Source organism: Adiantum capillus-veneris, chromosome 8 (genome assembly GCF_014529385.1).
Source record: "Adiantum capillus-veneris isolate H3 chromosome 8, ASM1452938v2, whole genome shotgun sequence".
Classification (NCBI taxonomy): domain Eukaryota; kingdom Viridiplantae; phylum Streptophyta; class Polypodiopsida; order Polypodiales; family Pteridaceae; genus Adiantum; species Adiantum capillus-veneris.
In genome coordinates, this window is record NC_140938.1 from 58117072 (window position 1) to 58126145 (window position 9074).

Here is a 9074-nt window from a genome sequence, read left to right on the forward strand (position 1 = left end):
CAACCTCCACAATATCCTGTCATAAACCGATGAAGGTTGAGAAAAAAAACAACGAAGGATAAAATAGTAACATGAAAATTAGGTACAGTTTACCTCCTGCTCCTTGTCATCCTCCTCCCTGTTGCCCTTTGCATCCAAGTCAATGGTCCCATGCACCACAGATACAAGCTTTGGATCATCAGATGGGAGGTTTCATAATGGCATAGGCATCCTAGCAGCCTCAACCTTGGCTTGCGTGGCTTGGAAATCTTCATCAGCCACGTGCAACTTCTTTGCTGCCAGAACCTCCGCACATACAACTGCAATAGTGTCAGCAACAGAGTCCCCATCTGGCAAGAGCTTGCTTTCTAGGGCATCTGGCGTATTGTCTAAGGGACATTTGCTGTTGTTGCATAGCACGCTCAAGCATTCATCCATGCGCAGGCCAAATGCTTTTTCCAAATCATGCAGGAACACAAACTCCTCCCTATCCACTAACACTAAGGAGAAGCGGCTAATTTCTACCTCTGGGATAGCCACATCCGTCAGTGGTAGTGGCACTGGAGTGTCACTAGGGCCAGCCGCAACTATGGATTTCTCAACCACTTCCTCAAGACCCCTAGGGTACTCTAGCTGGTGTGCTTTTCCTTCCGCTGCAGGTTTCATGGGGATAACCTGCTGCTCCTTGGTGTCCTTGATAAAGGACCCAACTTGAAGGTGTAGTAAGCGGAGCTCCTCCAAATCAGGTTCCTCGCTCACCAAGAAGATAAATGTTGCGAGCCGAGAAAGGTACTCCACCCCCAACTTGCACTTCTTGAGCGCTGACACCCCAGGGGCTTGCTCGTCCAAGTAATGGCCTGCATTGGTTGCAATTTCTTGGAATCGTTGCAACCGCTTGGCGAATGGACGATCACCTTTGTGTATATAGTGCAAAAGATCGCAAGGCACCCAGATCCTTGCATGTGGGGGATAGATACAGAATATTTTATGATGTGCTCCTTCATGAACGCAGAAATCTCCTCAAATGCATCCATGTGAAGGGCAACTGTGGCGTCAAGGTCAGGGAGACGAGTAAAAAAGGTGTGGAGGTCCAACTTCCCTTTGTATTTGGTGTCTTCGAGGAAGAGGATGAAGCGTGACAAAGGGGTGGATGTGGGTACAGATGCAGAGGCTATGGCAGCATCCATGTTTAGCCTGGGGTGTGGATAGAGAGTGGAGGAGCTCAGGAGTTGCAAAAGTGAAAATAGTGAATGAGTTAGGTGGCCCCCCTTTTATAATGTACCCTTTTTTTAAGACATTAAAAAAAAAGGCACTTTCACCAAAAAATGATTTCTCATCCCAATGCAAAAAATTATATTCAAAGCCATGATTTGCCGAAGCAAATCATGTTGATTACAGCGGGGATCAATATGAAAATTGCAAGAGTTACAAAGTTATAAGATCGATAGCATAGTTCCATCTATCCCCCAGTCCTCCTCGACCTTCAATTTGTCTTCCATTCTCTTCCCAATCTGCAGACATTCATAACAATAAGCATCTAATGATTGACAAACCATGATGTATTGAAAATGTGGTGGAAGGATTCTCACCTTGTGACCTTGTAAACGAAATTGTGCTTGTTGAAGGGCCTCAAAACCCATAATAACCAAATGTTCTCGAACATTACTGAGAGTCCAATGCTTGTTCACTTGGACTGCCTCCAAAGCATCGTTGGGCATCTTCACTGCAATTTCAAAGCTTGCAATAGCGCCGTCTACACTCTGTAAGGGAGTCCACACTCCAAGCTTGCACATCCAACGATCATAGTGAAATCGTATGTACAAGGAGGTGCGGGATTTCAAATAGCGCATTCCAATACCTGAAGCTCCAACCTTACAACGGTACGGTCCCCGTTGTGCATGCCCTCCACAAAACCCCAGTCCTCTTCTAAAAGCCTTCCTAATTCCTCGTAATGCGCATCTTTACATACAAGCATTATGGTAGTCTCCACAAATCCAAACTCTTTAAAAATGTGCACAAAACAATGAATAGGCAAACACCAGCTCAAGCCCACAGACCTAGAAGCTTTAGAGTATTTCAAAGAGTTTTGGACATCCGTTATCATCTTTTGCTTGAAAGATTCTACCGACAACAAATCTGGGACCGGCCACTCCATACTTAATAAGGAAGTTACTTTGATGGGTTCAAGCGTTCCAAATGCTTGTGTAGAAGTAGGGACAATATAGGAGTGAGAATAGAAGAAAATCCTTCTTTGAACCAGTTTGGTTGGGCAAAGATGCGGGAACATTATTGCTCCAATATCCGCATGTATAACATTGAATGTGCCGGAGAGACTATGTAGTGGCTGCTCTTTCACCAACGTGGATGGAAATATGACTATAAATGCATGACAAATGTTAAGTATGAATCCATAATAACATTACACTGTGATTTCACACCTAGCTTTGTATTCTCAAAACATGTACTTACAATGTGTTGGAAATCGAGGTGGTTGTTGCAAGTGCATGGTTGACATTGAGAAAACATGTTGCACAGTGGCTATGGTCCCCTTGTCTTTGCGGTTCTTGAAGCCAAGGAGCTTTCCTTTCCAATGAAGATCCAAGTTTGCACGATTCTGCACACGATGAGGTCCAACAGCAGATGGTTGCATGTATACCCAAGCACCTTTGGTGAACTCTTGTGGCACCCACTCATCATCTACACCTCTAGTGTTGTGGCATGCAAGTGCTGTGACCTCATCCTTTGGTCGCCTTTGCGAAGTAGAGTTGGCCATGGTTGAGCAAAGCAAACTAGGAGGAGGAGAAGAACCTTGCTTGTTGCTACAATGTAGGTGTGATAAAGTGATATGAGAAAATGGTCAACCCTTGTGGCAATGGGAGGAGAAGGTGGACAACCCTTGCTTGGTGTGGCACTAGGAGGAGAAGGTGGATAAGCCTTGCGTGGTGTGGCAATGGAAGGTGGTAGGGGAGGAGAGAGGAGCTTCCTTGCTGCAGCAATGGAGATGGTGTAAAGAGAGAGAGTGTTGGAGTAGAGGATGAGTGTGATGGTTGCAATCAAGGAGGGGTTGGAAAAGGGGTTCTAGAGAGAGAAAATCCCTTTTTGCCTAATAACTAATTTTGGGAGAGCTCTGGATAGCAAAAGAAGATTTTTTAAAAGTTTTTTAAAAATTTTGAATTTTAGGGTTTTTGGATGCACGTTTTGACTTTTTGAGATCAAAAAATGCTTTTTTGACCATAAAATAGTTTTAGGGGGGTTTTCAGAAGATGAAATTTGAGTTTTGAAATTTTTGAAAAATTTCAAATTTTTGGGATTTTTTCAAAAGCGGATCAAAAAGGAGGGAAGTTGGAGGTTCCATATGGCCCACCCCCCCACCCCACCTTCTCACTAGGTAAGAGCCCATTTAAAAAGTGTAAGACTACTTTGTCCCCCTACATTTTTGAGGGCATAGAGTGTGTCCACCACCCTCTTCTCATTGGCTGGCCTCTAATTAACCTTAATCCCAAAGGCCCCTAGAGGGTTCATATTTTTCCTAATGTAAGACAGTGTGTGTGTGTTTTGGCAATGTTTAGCAATCACTAAGCATTGAGTGAGTTTTGTACAAGTTCTAAGATAGCATCATAACGAACCATCTCCATTTGCAAGTCACAAATAAGGTATTATGCAAGATCCTTTCCTCTCTCTCTTCCCTTTGCTCTAGCTCTCTCTGGTCCATTTTGTGTGTGTCTTGGTGTGAGGTTGCTTGTGTGTGTTGTGTGGTGCATCTTCTTGGTTGTACCAAAATCTCTCTTGCGTCCTAGTTCGCATACCATAACTAGGTGGTGCCCCTATCTTGTTTGGGTTTGGCTGTGGGTTTGTTGTTGTGTTGTGCTTGTGGTTGCCCCAGCCCCATTTGAGCAGCACGACAGCCTTGAGGGGTGTTTAGAGGTCGCCTCTCTTGTTGCCCGCCCTGGACCGCCTCAATTTTGGTGCCCCCACTGAGGACAGGCTTGTGTATGTTTTGTGAAGGCTCAACCTTTAGCATAATCAAGTAGCTTGCATGAATCACGGGAATTTGTATGATCCCTTTATTCCCATTGCAAGGCAAAAGGTACACATAATTGTTAGTACTAAGTTGCAATTTCAGCGAGTAATTCGTAGAATTTTAGGTCCTCTTAGGTTGGTAGAGATAAACGCATCAGTAAATCCTTTTATTTTGCCTCTCATTAGGTACGACCTTAGTTTGGACGTCTATATTTTTGTTTTGTTTTAAGAATTAGGTCATGCATAGACCATGGATAATGGCCCAGGAATACAGGTTTTTCCCTTTCATTTCACTCCACACATTAGAGTAAACATTGCAATTAGTAGAAAAATCCATTTTCAACAACGTATGGTATTCATGTTTGGTGCCCAAAGAGTAGGAGAAATTCTCGCGTCACCAAACCCTGTCATTCTACCTCTTATTGATTATCATAGGTCATTTGATGTGAATATTTTTATTTTGTTGTAGAATAGATTGCAATTTAGAAAATATTATTGTGTAAATCTTTTAAAGAAAGAAAAAACAAAAAACGCATCACTTTGAAATCAATTCAATGGAGAGCCAACGCCAAATGTCTGGATATCCTCTTTTCTTTGGAGAGCCTGGAGAGGATGCATAATTATTCCTAGCGAATTTCAAGATGTCTTGCCGTATCAAGAGGATAGTAACTGATCAAGAACGTGTAGAAATGTTTGAGGTGGTCCTTAGGAAAGATGCTAGCACTTGATTTGACTCTTTGCCTGAGGAAGTTAAAGGGAATTACACGAAAGTTTTGAATTGTTTCAAGAAATACTTCTTTGATCCCCAAAACACTCAGAAATTATGGCAAGACATTGTTTCTCATAAGCAAAAAGACTTAGATGACTACTACTTGTACAAGCAAGAGTACCTACGTCTTTGGGCTCTATGGATACGAAATGTTGCTAACCCTGGTGATGGTGCAGAATTTCTAAAGAAGGAGAGGTTCATAGCCGGACTCTTTCCTGACCTAAGGTAAAAGTTGAGGCGGGTGCACCTGCTACCTTTGATGCAGCTGAAACTAGGGCTGCTGAGAAATATAGGAAACTCAAGTGCTTAAGGGGGAGGTTCCAATAGAAGGTCTTAGACCCAAAGGTAAGTCACAAGCATCAACATCTAAGGAGCTTCCTGAGGTAACGACGGAAGTGATTGAGAAGTTAAATGAATGTTTAAGCAGATTGTCAATTCACCTTGCACAAGCTGTAGGTCCAAAGGGACAAGCAAAAAAGTCTGAAGAGCGAGACCCACGACCTAGGAGAGTCTTGCAATGTTGGAATTGCGGTGAGTCTAGACATGGGATGTATAATTGTCCTTGGCCCCGTGGGGAGCCAGGGAGATCTAACTTGAATTACCCACTGATGAATGCAGGTGAAGGAACTAGTCAGCAACCACGGCTTATACAAAGGCCAAATGGAGCAAGACCACCTCCACAAGGAGTGGAAGGAGTTCCACCTTTTCCAGACCCAAACGTGCATGTGGTAGAGGTGACAAATTCAAGAGAGGTTGACATGGAAGCAAATGGCATTAAGCGTGGCCGAGGGAAAGGTAAGGAGAAAGAAGGAGTTACATCACAAAGTGACCATGGACGAGAAAAGAAGGCAAAGGAGACCAAGGAAGCTAAGAGGACTCGACGTCGTATCAACCTCCAAGACTTTCCTCTTGGACATGGAATGGCTCCATACAACCTGTTGGAAGACATGAGAGGTAAGGGTCCTGATATCTCATGGCCTCAATTTCTTGCATTATGTCCACAAGTTAGGAGGGATTTAACAAGGCAGTTAGCACTAGGAGAAAGGTAAAAGAGAGTGTGCCTGTTGTAAAAATTGCACAAGCGGAAATGAATGAGGACATTACACCTGTGCTAGATTGTTACATAAAAGGGAGATTGGTTAGGAAAGGTCTAGTGGATGGAGGTGCACAAATTTGCATCATGAGAGAGGGACTCATGCAAAAACTAGGCATGCACATCCATGAGACACCTGAAATTAAGGTCAAGATGGAAAACAATAGCAAGGCTAGGTGCATAGGCATTTGTAAAAATGTTTTTGTGGAGGCCTTTGGCATTAAGAAGGTAGTGGATTTCTATGTCATGTCTACCAAAGGAAATGGTTACCCATTTATCCTAGGGAGACCATGGCTAATGAAAATGCGAGCTTTGCAGGATTGGGAGAGTGGAAAGCTAATTTGCAGGAATGACAATCATAAGAAGGTTGTCTTTGACATGAAGGAGCAACACCAAGAGGAGCTCCATGAAGAATCATCTCAAAGTGAGACGGAAGAAGGTTGGACCGATAACACTTCAGAAGAAGAAAGTAGCGGCAGCATTATTGAAGAGGAGTCTTCCATCGAAGTCATGGGGGTAAGGTTTAAGCCAACCAACCAAGAGACCTCTTGTCAAGGTTTGGAGGAGGTAGGTTCCCAAGAGAACCAAAAAGTGGAAGATGAAAGAATGCTAGAAGGTATGCTATCTACAACACTTACAAAGGATGAAAGAGAGGAGTTCAAATGTGTGCTAAGAAAATTTCCTAGGCTTTTTGCTAAAGACTACACCGATGTGCGTGGAGTAGATGCTGTTCAACACAAAATTGAGTTGAAGACAGAGGCCACACATAAGGCTTAGAAGCTACAAAGGCTAGGAGTCATCAAGGAGCAGGCTTTACTCAAGGAGGTAAGAAAGCTTCTAGCAGCAGGTTTCATTTATCAGTGGAGAATTCAGAGTGGGTCTCTCCCATTGTTGTCACTCCTAAGAAAAATGGAAAGTGGAGGGTGTGTGTGGCTTACCGTCCACTCAATGAGGCAACAAAAAGAGATCACTTTCCCCTCCCATTTCAGGATGAGATACTAAATGAGGTAGCTGGTCATGAGAAGTACACTGTGTGTGATGGCTACTTAGGCTACTTTCAAATAGGTATCGCATTGGAAGATCAATTGAAAACAACCTTTATCACTCCTTGGGGTTGTTATGCTTTTAGAGTCATGCCATTTGGTCTGACAAATGCTCCTGCAACATTCCAACGTTTCATGAACATGGTGTTTCAAGCATTCTTTGGAAAGTCAATTAGGGTGTTCATTGATTATTTCTGCATTTATAGCTCAAAATCATTGCATCTACAAAGGGTAGAAGAAGGTTTAAAGAAGCTCTATGACATGGGAGGTCAACTCAACCCCGACAAGTGCCACATAGGTGAGGATGAAGTGATCTTGCTCGGTCACAAGGTTTCCTATAAAGGCATTGAGGTGGATCCTTCAAAGTCAAAGGCTCTTATTGAGCTCCCATCACCGAAGAGTCTTAAGGAGGTCATCTCTTTCATTCAGAAGGTGAAGTATATGTCACGCTTCATTCACTTAGCCTCGGAGTTGCTTCATCCTTTGCAAAAGTTGACACAACAAGTAGAATTTGCATGGTCTGATGAGCTTGAAGAGTATTTTTGTAACATTAAAGTCATTTTGTCAGAGCTACCAACACTCATGCTTCCTTGTTGGGAGTACACATTCTTTGTTAGCTCTAGTGTTGGAAGGGAAACAATTGGTGCTGTGTTGCTACAACAAGATCCCCACAGTACAAGGATGCGACCCATCTACTTTGCTAGTAGGGTCATGAATGCTTCGGAGAGAGACTACACGGAAGCAGAACTCATGATGCTTTCTCTCATGTTTGCGGTGAGAAAGTTTAGATCCTACCTGCTACCAAAACCTTTTGTAATTCTCACTGCAGAAAATTTATTCCCTTGGGTGTCATCTCAAATGAATCTTAGTACTAGGATCTCAAAGTGGATTATGGAGTTGCAAGAGTTCCAATACTCTTTCAAGGTAGAAGATAGTGTGCGTGCACAATTGGTATGGATTCTCACTTATAGGTTACATGAGAAGGAAATTAAGGTGCCTCAAGTAAAGACCCTACCATTGCCACCACCAAAAAGTATTCCCAATGCTTTTACCTTGTTCTTTGATGGAGCTTTTTGACGAGCCACATGGAAAGCAGGGGGAGGGCTAGTGTTGCTCAACCCAAGTGGAGAGGTGGTCATGAAAGAGAAGGTCAATCTACTAGGTTCAACTAGCAACAATGAAGCAGAATACGACACACTACTCATGGTTTGAAGATGTGCATTGGCCAAGGGATAAAACGTCTCATGGTAAAGGGAGATGCACTTCTCATTGTTAAACAGATTTTAGGCATTTGAGCATGCAAGAATGAAATCTTAAGGACAAAAGTTCATGCCATTCGTAGGATGTTTAATCAGTTTGAAGAAGTGCAGCTATATCATATTCCGAGGAAACAAAATGAAGATGCCGATTTACTTGCACAACAAGCAGTTACATGTGTTGAGAGAGAAGTGCAGGTCATCATGGTGGCAGCAGCTGTCAAGCAACCGAGATACCAGGGATTGGAGTCATTGGCTCCCATTATTGGCTACATTTTGGAGGGTGAGTTTCCACAAGACTTCACGAAGGCTCAGAAGAGGAGACTCATGAAGAATTAAGGCAAGTTTCTATCTCTTCCTAGAAGGCTCCCTCTATCAAAGAGGGAAGGATCAAGTGTGAAGAAGAGTACCAACTATCGAGGAAATTCCAGCCATTCTAAAAGGTTTGCATGAAGAGGCATGTGGTGGTCATTTTGCCCAAGAATCAACTGTGAAGAAGATTTTGCTTGCGGGGTATGTTTGGCCAAGCTTGCATGTGGATGTTCAACATTGGTGTAAAAGCTGTCACAATTGTCAGATAAATGGAAATAGAAGGTTGGTGCATGGCCCGAGGAAAATAGTTCTTGCAAATGGACCCTTTGAAAAGTGGGGCATTGATGCTATGGGTCCTCTGCCTAGGACAAAAAATGGTGGACTCTACATTCTAGTGGCTGTAGACTATATGACTAGGTGGGTGGAAGCTCAAAGTGTGGCAAGAGTGAATGAGAGGACAGTTAGCAAGTTTGTGTACAATCACATTTGTTGCAGATTTGGCACACCTTTGGAGATTTTTTCTGATAATGATCCAGGGTTTAGGAAGGGCTTGCTCACAGAAGTTTGTGAAGAGCTTCACATTCTACATCGTCATAGCACAC